We start from the raw sequence: 12,233 nt of genomic DNA, 5'->3' as shown, positions 1-12,233 counted from the left end.
AAGAAACTAAGACTATGAGAGATGCTGTAGTGGAGCGCTCCGGAAACTTTGAAAGCCCGGGCTTCTTTAACATGTACTGACATCGCACAGCACACACCTCTGCAGCCTCTACGGCCGGGGTTCGAACCGGGATTCTTGGCCACAGTAGTCGAGTGCCCTACGCAATGCACTTGCACTCCGGCCCTTTTCTAGTTTTAATACAAACCATGATACCCACATGATTGCGTTACCACTGCCGAAAGCATTTGCAGGTAGCTTTCAAAGGTTTGAGGAGACCACATTGATGTCATATAAGTAGAGCAGGCAAATGTGCCACCTAAAAGACGCTGTGCAGTGTCCTTTATTAGCTGGAAGCTTGAAATCAAAGATGCTGTTCGGCTTGATGAATGCATAGGGGAGAAATCAAGTGCGCTGCAGAATGAGAACGTCATAAATCTGCGTCTTGGCGTTGCTGAGCGCAAACAAAGCACACCATATCCTTGCGAGCGTTACACGCAAAATGATGAAGCTGCATCAAAGCGGGTTTATTTCAGCAAGAAATAAAGATTACTAAATGCGCAGCAAATGCATCAAACTTCTCCTTGCTGCTTGCTTTCGTCTTTAGGCGCACACATATAAACAGATTATGCTGTTACGATTGATGATGTCCGATGTCAGTTTCTTTTTGAATCTCTTTCGAAGATGTCTTGCACATTTTATGCCAACATGGCAGAACTACATTATGTCTGAGATATTCCGATGAGGATTTTAAATTAAACACCACTCGCCCTAGATAAAGCTGTTTCCTGTGAACAATCGGATGCAAAGTAATCAGGACAGCGTGCGATGTGAGGCATTTTAGGAAACAGCAAAATATTCTCGCAACCGTTATAAACCTGATTGTATTTAAGGATATATGTGCCGTTGTTTATTATTTAGTAGCAGCTATTTAGCTATATTTATTTATTGCCTTCAAAGAAAACGTATCAGTGCAAAAAGTGCTGATCTATTCAAAATACGGCTATCTACGTTGTTTCCAGCACGCGGTTCAAAAATGCTCAGGCTTTCAAACATGCTCACACGTGACCAGGCGTTATTTTTTACCGCTCGCCAAGTGCGCACAACCAGCTTCTTCGTAAAGAGCATGGTACAGAAAAGAGGATTTATTATCTCGGACGCGGCTCGGGGCTATATAGTGGCGGCAAATTCACGAAAAGTGTTTTTTTTTGTTTCGCCAGGCGTCGCTTTCATCTGGTAAAGAATCACTTACCGTAACTAATAGTTCGATGCAAGCAGCTTAGCTATCCGTTTCTCGAGAAGAGGTACACATTTTGCATTGACAGTTTCTGTCAAGATGATTAAAAGTCTGTAATTAGCCGTTACTAAAAATTACCATTTCTGAACGAACAAAAGTGGCCGTACCTTAGCTCAGCTAGGCCAGGATATACGTAGAGAAAGCATGTGTGCCTGGCCCTGGGCTGCCGACTCCTCCCAATCAAATATAGTCCCATTCTATCCAGTATAACTGAATCCAATACAGTCTAGTCTAACCGAACTGAAACCAATCCAATTCAATAAAATCCTGTCCAATCAAGTACAATTTAAGCCAGTTAAAAACAATCCAACCATTTCTATCCAATTCAATACAAAATTGGCCAGTACAAACCAGTCCAGTCGAATCCAATCCAATCTAATCTAGTCCAATCCAATCCTGTCCAATGCTGAGTACACGCACGTTCGAAATTTGCCGTTGACTAGCCTATCATCACTACTGTTATCCTCACGCTAGAAGAGAATAAAAATGCGCCACTAACTATGTCCAGTTATGTTGTTGCATTAAAGACGAGACATATGGTATCTTCTTGACTGCCAATCCCGTAGCAGAAGATGATAAGTGGCAGCCACGTGTAGGTAGCGGTAACATTTATTTTTGCTTTGTACCTACAGCATATTTTGTACTTCACAGTTGATATTGTCCTGAAATTTTGCTTGCGGTCCTGTACTCAAAGAAGAAGGAGAAAACCTTTGGCACAATATATGTCACTTGTACATGACTTAGGTTTTTCCTGTGAGCAATTTGAAAATTGTATGCTAATGGCAAAAATTTGTAGGATTCTCTGTGTGCAAGAGCTGTTACTGCCTGTTGTATATTAAGTTTGTATATTGTTACGGACGACATCAAGGAAGAAGAAGCGGGCAGTGGCGCGGACAGGAGCGCTCGCGCTAGGCCCGGCAACATTTTCATTAAACGTCATCTCACTGTCATCGACCATCTCTCTGTCCTCTGTTCTCCTGTTTTCATCGGCTTGCCGTATCGTAACATTTGGTTGGAGGTGCTGCTACTTCATCATCACCCCCCCCCTCCCCCATCCTGGTCCGGAGCATCAGCGCCCTGCAACTTCTTGCGCCGTCGGCGAAAGGTTAGGAGGCACTGCATGGCTGTTCCCCAGCCTGCCGGACCCGGCAAGACCTTGCCGTTCCTCCGCCCCGACCACAAGACACGACGAAGGAGAGACTGACCAGAGACGCCACACAAGCCCACAAGACGCAAGGAGAGACCCGAATGACCTAATGTGACCCCACTGACCTGATGTGCCGACCAAGGCCCCTACGACCCAAGACACCGCTACACTTGAAGACATTCTCCCCTGCCTATGCCATGCAGTGCGTGCCTTGGCCTCCGCCATCGAGTCGTGGCAACGTGTGGCCCGAGAGTGTCCTGCCAAGGTTCATCGCGAATCATCGTGCCGGCAAGCCATTCTATTCTTCCTTCTTCCTCTTCTTTTTCAAACATCTAGACACGCCCATCATCCTGCCATGGAATCATCAACATCGTGCATTTCCTCGTCCACGATCGGGACGATCGCTCGGTGGCCCCGGGTCATGTTACGGACGACATCAAGGAAGGAGAAGCGGGCAGTGGCGCGGACAGGAGCGCTCGCGCTAGGCCCGGCAACAATTTCATTAAACGTCATCTCACTGTCATCGACCATCTCTCTGTCCTCTGTTCTCCTGTTTTCATCGGCTTGCCGTATCGTAACAATATCAAAGATTGTGTCCAACTATTTTTCGGTGAAAGCATTCCTAAGTATAATACAATTAGTGTCATATGCTGTGTCACGTTGCACCAGCTGTTATTCATCAGCTCGCTGCCTCTAACTCTGCACAGACTGCAAGTCCTGTAGACAGGCAGTACCATCAAAAACATGTGGGGCTGCTTTAATGAGCTGGAATTTGAAACATATTTTGACACCCATTTCGGATGTATAAAATTGTTCGGCATTCTTGCCTTTTTCAGCGAGCACTGCCTTTTTATTTGGCCTTGACCTGTAAAAAAATTGAATGCTAGTGAAGAGCGAAATAAGTTCACTACAAAAGCAAGCATCTCAGACACTATTAAAGTTCAAGTAAGCATGCATTACAAGAAAGATGAGTGACCGAATGTCATTTTGTAGCATTTATCATTCCACATCAGAATCGCAGTCCTCTGCTCTGATTTCCAGTTAAATGCAAATTTTAGGGCAGATGATGTCCTCTTAGGTTATTGACTGCAATTGCACATCTTACATTCTCAGATAGGGACATTTCAGCGGAAGCTTCTTATAGAGTTGATATCCCACGTGTCTGATAAGATAAGCCAGATATTCCTTGTCGCATTGTCACAGAACCAAACATACACTGAACATTCAGAATGCCAAAGTTAATGGATGTTTAAACGGCATTTGCTCTTTTTATAATAAATTGTTTATACCCTGTTTTGTATTTGTCCCATCCTTGTTTTCTAGTCCTGAGAGACTAAATGACAAGCCAGCTGCAGGAACACACAGCTAATTCTCTCAAGTAAATAAAAAACGGGTCTTTATTTGAAGATTGAATTGAGCGAGGTATGTCGCACAGTATCCCTTTGCAAATAGAGAGAGAAAACTTTATATAGTGCAACAAAACGTAATGTAAAGGTCCCGTGGTAGGGGTCTGTTCAACCAGCCAAAGCTTGTCTTTCAATTACAAACTGGACATCGCAGCCTCCCACTGCTCCGGCGTGGCGTTGTGGATTATACGCACTGCTACTATTTTTCGGCAGGCCCATGTAATATGATTAAGTGTCGGTTTCAGTCCAAACCAGGGATATGTGTCCCTGTATGCGGTCCGATGTAACTTGCTGTATAACGACAGGCATGGATATAAATATAAATAAATATAATAATGAATATAAATTGCTGTATAAAGACAGGCATGGATATAATGCAGTCGGTGTCTTATATAAATAATATAAGGCACCGACTGCTCTCTGTTTAACAAATTGTGGTTCGAAGGACACCGTCCTTTGTCCCCGGAAGTGCTCCAAAATGTCTGCGTACGTACGGGTCACTGCCTCAGTCTCTTCGACCTGTGACCTCCCTCGGTTTGCATAACCTCGAGCTCTGAGACCAGCTTGCATGTTCCCGGCAATGTCATCGTGCCCCGCAGCCCAAAGGATGACTTGTTTTTCGTCGTTTATCACGCCAGCCTTCCAAATGGCGATCGTTTTTTTTTTTTTTTTGCCAATCCTGCCGCTGGTGAATCCACGGCATTTGTCTTGCTGATCAATCATAACTACCAGCGAACGCACGGACCTATTGCCCTCAGCAACCGCTAGAGAAATCGCGACCTCCTAGGCGTCAGACACAGTGCAGTTCCGTAGCGAGATGCTCATTTTCTCCTTTAGCTGGAAAGCTATCAGTGTCATCACCATATTTTTTTCATTTGAGTACATCGCCGCATCTGCATAGACGATGTTCTTTATGTTCTGAAAGTCTTGGCTAAGGATTCCGCCCTCGTCCTACGCCTCCCTTGATGAACGACGGGATGCACGTGGGAAATTTGCGCTACTGCACACGTAGACTTGATCGCGTCCGGTATATCTATTATTCGTTCAATCTCCAGTATGTGGTCATGATAGTCCAGTCTCCAGAGGAGATTTCGTCCGGCCGTAATGCGTTGTAGCCTAATCTTCTGAGAGACAAGCAGCGCTTCCCTGTGCTCTGCGTATGTGTTTGTTAAGCCAGGGGCCATTAAATTCGCGTTGGTCTTTCTTACTGGAAGCCCACGCGCTGCCATGTACGCCTTTCTTAGGATCGCTTTCATTTGCTTTTTCTCGGTCTGGGTCAGTTGTTGGTAGGGAAGACTGTCCGTGGCTCTGCTTACCAAAAGCGCCCGCACTAACTTGAGCGTGTCTTTCCCCTTCATCCTCTTTATTTTACAGGACACTCGCCTAATCATTTTCTTTTGCTGTGCTGCAGATCCCGATAGCAATCTGACCATGTGGTCCGACCTCTAGTTGTACTGAAACCGAATTCTGAACAGTCTCTGCCCGTGCACGTCTGAAACGCCTTTGAAATTCTCGCCCAACAATGGCGCCATCTTACGTCGGCTATCCAAGGCAAAGAAAGAGAACGTCAGTCGCATCATCACTTTCTGCATATCACTGCATAACTTCCTGATGTTTGAGAAACCAGCTTCCCGTGCAGTCTACTGCACCCCTGCTACCACAGACCATTAAGAGTGGCATGGACAACTGATTGAGAGAATCTGGAGGAGGAAGACGGAAGGAAACGGAGGGCTAGCTCCTATTTTTGCCTTAAGTTGGCACCCAACCAGGTATTCCTGCTGTTCGCAAATAAGCTTACAGAAACTGGATACAGGTTGCTTTTAATTTACCCAAGTGTGCCTATTAATAGGAGTGAAAGCTGTGCGTTTGATGATCTGGAAAGAGAGCTCTCTCTAATTTTCCATGAGTTCACCTTTCAGGCTTGCACATGCTGCCTGGGACAAGCTGTGGGAGTAGTTGATCTGAAGCAGCCAAGCCCCATGGAAGGAAAAGATCACCGGCAGCCAAGATACAATCGTAACATTTGTTTTTGGCTTTGCGCTTACAGCGTGCTGCGTGCTTTGTACATCACAGCTGATATAGTCCTGAAAACCTGCTTTGGGTCCTGTACCCTATAAAGAAGCAGAACAAAATTGCCATTAAATTTGTAATTCTTTAATGCCTTAGGTATTTCCTGTAGTTGATTTGAAAACTAATGATAATTTCAGCAATTTGTGGGATTATCTCTATGCAAGACCTGTAACATCCGAATGTATATTAAGCTTTGTATATGAAATATTGTTTCCCACTGATCTTTCGGGGGAGTATTCCTAGCTGCCTAGCTAGTGTCATGTATGTATGTTATACAGTATCGCGTGGCTGCAGCTATTGTTCATGAGCTTGCTGACTCTCACTTTGCTCAGCCTGCCAGTGCTACAGACAGTATGTGGCAACCGCAGCATGTGGGGTTGCATCTGATGAGCAGAAAATTGAAACATTTTATTCGCACCCATTTCCCATGTATAAAGTTATGTTCGTCTTTTGTGCCTTCCTCGGTGAGCGTTGCTTTTTGTTTGGCTTGGGCCTGTAAAATATGGAATGCTTGTGAAGAGCGAAATAAATTCACTTCAGAAGTAAGCCTCGCAGTCAGTAGTTACGTTCAAGTAAGCATACATTACAAGAGAGATGAACGACCCAAAGACATTTTGTAACATTTATGTTTCTAAGGAAGAATCGCAGTCCTTGGCTATGCTATTCAGTTGGCTGCAAATATCATAGCCGATGATGGGCATTAGAGGTCAATGACTAGAATTTCACACCTTAGATTCTTGGACAGCCACCTTGCAGTTGTAGCTGCTTATAAAGTAGATGGTTCAACTGACTGAAACGACAAGCCAGGTATTCCTGGTGCTGCAGGCTCTCGAACGGCCACTTGAGTAGTGGCAACTGGCTGGTCTTCAGATCTATTTGCAATCAATAAATAATCGATATATGAAATAAACAGGATTTCATACCATTTTAACTGAATCCACACATGAGCCCTTTGAACAGGTTTTCTAAGCATAGATTATGGCAATTACGTTAGAACCTGTAAAAAATAAGAAGTTGCGCACGGTTTTAAAACAAAATCTTAAGACAAGGTGAAAGAAGTGTTTTAATAGCCTGCAAAATATTCAGTCACATAAAACAAAAGAACGATATATTGTATTTATAGTACACCTAAATTTGTATATTGTACTTGAACTCTAATCACGGAATGAGCGCTCTGGGCGTTCACACTAATGCATACTGAGAAAATATTCAGCATACATAAGAATACCCATGAACACTTATGTTAACAAAGACTTCATTGTAGCTTGTACTTTGTTTTGCGATGTTTATTGCCTCAGGGCATAAAAATGGCATGAAGGATTAAGGGGGTGGTCAAATAAATGAAAAAGGTTGGCTGATGCAGTGAAGTCGAGGAGTGAATGATGATGTGGTCCCTGAGTCCAAGCGACGTATGACTGAGGAATGTGGGGGAGAGGCCAGCTGCCACCAGGAGCCGGATCCGCGTTGGCTTCAGCGCTGGACTGTCCCACAGCAGGGGATGGATGTCATCTTCTGTATTCCTGGATTTTAAGACAGGGCACCCAGGGTGCGGATACCAATGTGGAAATTAGGACCACTTTCTACTCACTGCCGGTGTTAGGGACCACCCCAACTCTATTCCTCCACAGCGCCATCTCCTCTGCAAGGGTTAGACCACGGGAGAGGCTTACCGTACACGGAGGATCAAAGCGCGATAGCTTGCATTTGTTCGAAGTATTCCACTTGACAGTGGGAATGTTGGCAGCTCCGGCTCCACTTCTCACCCTGGATCTAATGTCGTTTTAATTTTGGAAAACGCGTCTTTTAAATTTTTGAAATATTTTTGTGCCAGTTGACTCCAACAGAAAAAGCAGACTGGTTATCAAGCACAGCAAGCAAGAATTTGCATTTGCTAATTTTCTGTTCACATGTTGTTTCAGCCACTTCAATTTTGCCGCTGTAACCTTTTTAATCTGTATTCCACAGCGCTCTGCCACACTACAGCCACTGCGTTATTAGTTTTTAAATACAGATTCCTGAAGCCCACTAATGTAAGGGTGAAAAACTCGAAATAAGTATTTCGCCACAAGCAATAAATCTGTAAATATGCATCCCGCTCACGGTCTGCCCTAGAACTTGTCATGGAGCACACAGCGCTGCTACCCGTGATGCTATACACTTCACAATAAGCGTACGAGCCGAATATTCATGGCACAGGAGTCCGCAGCGGCAAAAAATGGCCAATGCAAAGTAACAGAGGTACGTAGCACATGGTTGCACTAGCTGAGCATGCATGCGATAGGTGCAAATTGTGGCATGAGCGAATCGAACAGTGCTCTCATTTCGCAGTGCGTAATGCGTGTGTTGTACATCATTGCGCGTGGCTCGTTTCCATGGAATAAAACTCAGCAGCGGCCCAAAACAACCATCTTTTCCGTTTCGGGCTGCATTAGGCGAAGCATACAGCACTAAAACTCGAAAATAAAGTTCTCAAACAGCGGCATCTGCAAAATGGTAATCAATGAGCTGTTTCGCATTACGTAATACATGAGTAGCGCACGCGCGCACAAGCCTCGCAGGCACAGGATAAAGCTGGTTTGCATTTAACTTTAGTGCACGTCATCTCCCCTAACATTTGCAGCCAACTGGAAAGCAGAGCAGATGACTGCGATTCTGATGTGAAAGGATAAACACTACAAAATGATATCCGGCGGTTTACCTCTCTTGTAATGCATGCTTATTTGAACCGCAATAGCGGCTGCGGTGCTTGCTTCTAAAGTGAGTTTATGCGGCTCTTCACAAGCTTTCCATTTTCTAAAAGGCCAAGGCCAAAGAAAAGGCGGCGCTTTGCATGGAATGTAGTAGGTTAGAACACAATTTTATACATTGTAAATGGATGTGAAAAAAGTGTTAAAATTTCAGCTCACTACAAGCAGCCCCAAATGCCGCGGTTGCTAATGCTTGGAGGCTGTGCACGGTGATAGCCAGAGATACAGTATATGATTCATTCATGACACTAGATCGGGAGCACAGAATGCTTCCACCGAAAAAGCTGGTGCACATAATATTTCATGTACAACACATAATATTAAACAGGCTGCAACAGGTTGGGCACAAAGTGAATGCTACAAATTGATGGAATTATACAGCAACTTTCAAGTTAATGACAAGAAATACCTAAGGCATATGCTAAGGACATATATCATGCAAAGTCTCTTCTCCTTTGCGTAGAGGACAGGAAGCAAATTTTGATGAGAATACCAACTTGAAGAGCAAATTAAGCTGCTATACAAATCAAAACTAAATTTTACCATTGCCTACACATGGCTGCCTCTCATCATCTTCTCCTGCCTCGGCACTTGGCTACTTCTGCCAACGTACTCGCATAGCTTGTCCCTTGTAGCTTGTGCAAGGCTGAAAGGAGACCATCTGAAGCATTAGGGAGAAAGGGTTATCTTTCCAGACCACCAAACACATAGCTTTCAATCCTAGGTAAAGGGGCACTCCTGTGAAGAAAGGTAACTAGTAATTCAGTTTCTATAAGCCTATTTGACAACAGTAGGATTACACATATGGGTGATGACCTAAGGCAGAAATGGGAGTCAGCCCTCTATTTCCCTTTTTGTCCTGCTTCCAGGTTTCCTCGACCAGTTGCCTTTGCCAATCTTTATGGCCTGTGGTGCTAAGTGGTCAGAGTCACGGAAAGCTGGTTTCTGAGACACTACCAAGCTATGCTGATATGCAGGGTGTGATGATACGACTGACGCTCTCTTCCTTTGCCTTGAATTATCGACGCAAGATGCGCCACTGAGGGACAAAAATTCCAGAGCAGTTCTTACGATACGCCTCGCTCTGCTCTATTTGTAATTTAATAACAGTTTTGCATGTATTTGCTAGAATTTGCTGAGTGGTCCTGCAGCTGGCTGATATCTAGTCCCTCAGGCATCTATTCCCTCAAGGATGGGAGAGTAGCAGAATAACAAATAAACAGTTTATCTGAGAAAAAGCAAATGAATTTTAATCACGCACTATTTTTGGCATGCCCAAAGTTCAGTGTATATTGTGTTGTTCAGTGAAAAATCAATGTTTAATTGCAATGACAAGGATTATGCAGATCTTCCCTTTGTTTTTAATCAATGCCCGCATAGTTGTTGGGTTGCCGGAAGTAAAAGACCTTTAAGCATTTGACACGATGCCTCCTTTTAATGCATAACTTGGACTGGTGAGCCTTAAACAGCTTGTCCTATCAAATGGCGCTGAAAGCGGTGTGACACCAATTATTCTCAGTTCTAACAAATAGATGCTTGGAGAATACAAGCATTTGAACTTACTCCTGCTTGAGTACGTCCTCATAAGAAAGGTGTTCAAAGGAAAGACCTCATCTCCCACAAAGAAAAAAGGCATTCTGCCAATATCATCTAAAGGTGCCTCTTCTGGGAGGACTACCTTGAATTCAGCTAAATTTCAGAAAAATATGTTCAGGCTGCAATTCCCACCATCGGGCTCGCTCCCATTGCGGCCCACTTCCAAAATGAAGAACCTAGATGAGAGTAAAAAAGTGTTTCTACCTTCCAGGTAATTATAGCCTGCAGGGAATACAAGCTATACAGGCCTGCTATGTTTTCATAAACATTTCACATCTTTAATTGTTAGGTATGAGTAGCTTTACTGTAATGTAATTTCTACAACAACAATAGATTTATTTATCAATATGTTTATCAGCTACTTTGGTCATCTGATAAAAAGAGAGGAGTCGCTTTAGAAAGATTTGATGTTGGGAAATGTTGAAGGTCGCCGGAGAAGGGGTAGGCAGCGAACGCGATGGTTAGATGGCATCCTCGAGGCACTGCAGATGAAGTTATGTGATGTTAGGAAGATAGTGAGAGACCGGAAAGCGTGGCGTGACATGGTCCATAGGGTCACGAAGAGTCGGACACGACTGAACGACTGGACTGAACTGAACTGAATGTTAAGCAGTCTAGTTATTAAGAATAGGATTAACCATAGATAGAATTAATTTGGCGCTAGTTAAGAAATAAAATTAATGGTGTTCAGAGCATAAAAACGTTAAAAGAACAAGTCAATAAAGTAATTATAGTTGATTACCTTTAGCGAACATCACTGATTGCCATCATAAACTTGCTAAACGCGTTCTTGTAATTGCGACTAAAACTTCCCAATCTGTCTGGGCACTTAATGTTGATGTGTTTGCTATCTATAGACCATATGCAATGAGGCATATGCCAAATATCTTGGAATTATTCGGCAGCGTAGATTTTGGGAAGAATAAGACAATATTTGTTGTTCTTTACATTTTAACTATTTGGTTTAGGACAAGCTTGTGACATAACCATATTCAAAACATTCCATTTAAAATGAATAGTTTTAGTCTTTTTGTAGTAGATATCCTAATGTATAATACTTTAACAGACATTTTTTCACAATTGTAGTCAATATATTTTGCACTTAACATATACCGCAGTGAGGTAGAACATATTTTTATTGCACTCTCACTAAGCACGCTGTTACGACATGTGCAAGAAATCAAGGAAAGACTTACTCGTAACCATTCTTTGCAGAGGAGGGTTTATTTATTTATTGTTTATTACAGAGTCTTGCAGAGCCCGAAGCTATTATTGCAGGGGGGGGGGGGAGATAACAAACAACACTGCTAGAAAGGCCAGAAGAGCAATAAAAATTCACAAAAATGAAGAAAATAACATGACATGCATCGAAAGGGGCAACTGCTCGACGAATAAAGTGATGAAAATGCTCAGCGACAAAGTGATGAAGAAAACACATGCAAGAGAACTGCTCGCCGCGTCACACATCTGATAAAAAAAGCCCGAAGTAACTTTTCCGTGCAGCAATCAGGGGTGCCAACTGGCACCTGTTCCACTCATTGATCAACTTTGGAAAGAATAAGGTTTTATATACATTTGTCCGGCATTTTATTTCTCGGATCTTCCACTGATGATCAAGCCGTCTAGATAGAGTGAGGTTGAAGCAGGTACCGGTCTTTGTCAATGCCGAGCTTTCCAAAATAAATGTGATACATGATCTGCAATCTGAAATGTTTTCTGCGGTGAGCTAAAGATTCCCAACGAAGATGGTGTTTAATAGACGTGACAGTATATAAAAAGTTATAATTACTAGACTCAAATCTGGCAGCATTATTTTGGACACGTTCGAGCATGTCACGTAAGTAAATAAACTGGGGCGAGGGGTAATGCATATTCAAAAATTGGCCTTATGTAAGTGAAATACAGGAGCTGCTTGACATTTCACTCCGCTTTGTCGAAATTACGCTTTAAAAAATGAAGCATTCTGCAGGCTT

The sequence above is a fragment of the Amblyomma maculatum genome, chromosome 5 (genome assembly GCF_055883805.1).
Source record: "Amblyomma maculatum isolate TAMU_Amacu chromosome 5, ASM5588380v1, whole genome shotgun sequence".
NCBI lineage: Eukaryota > Metazoa > Arthropoda > Arachnida > Ixodida > Ixodidae > Amblyomma > Amblyomma maculatum.
Note: the sequence above shows the minus strand (reverse complement) of the source record.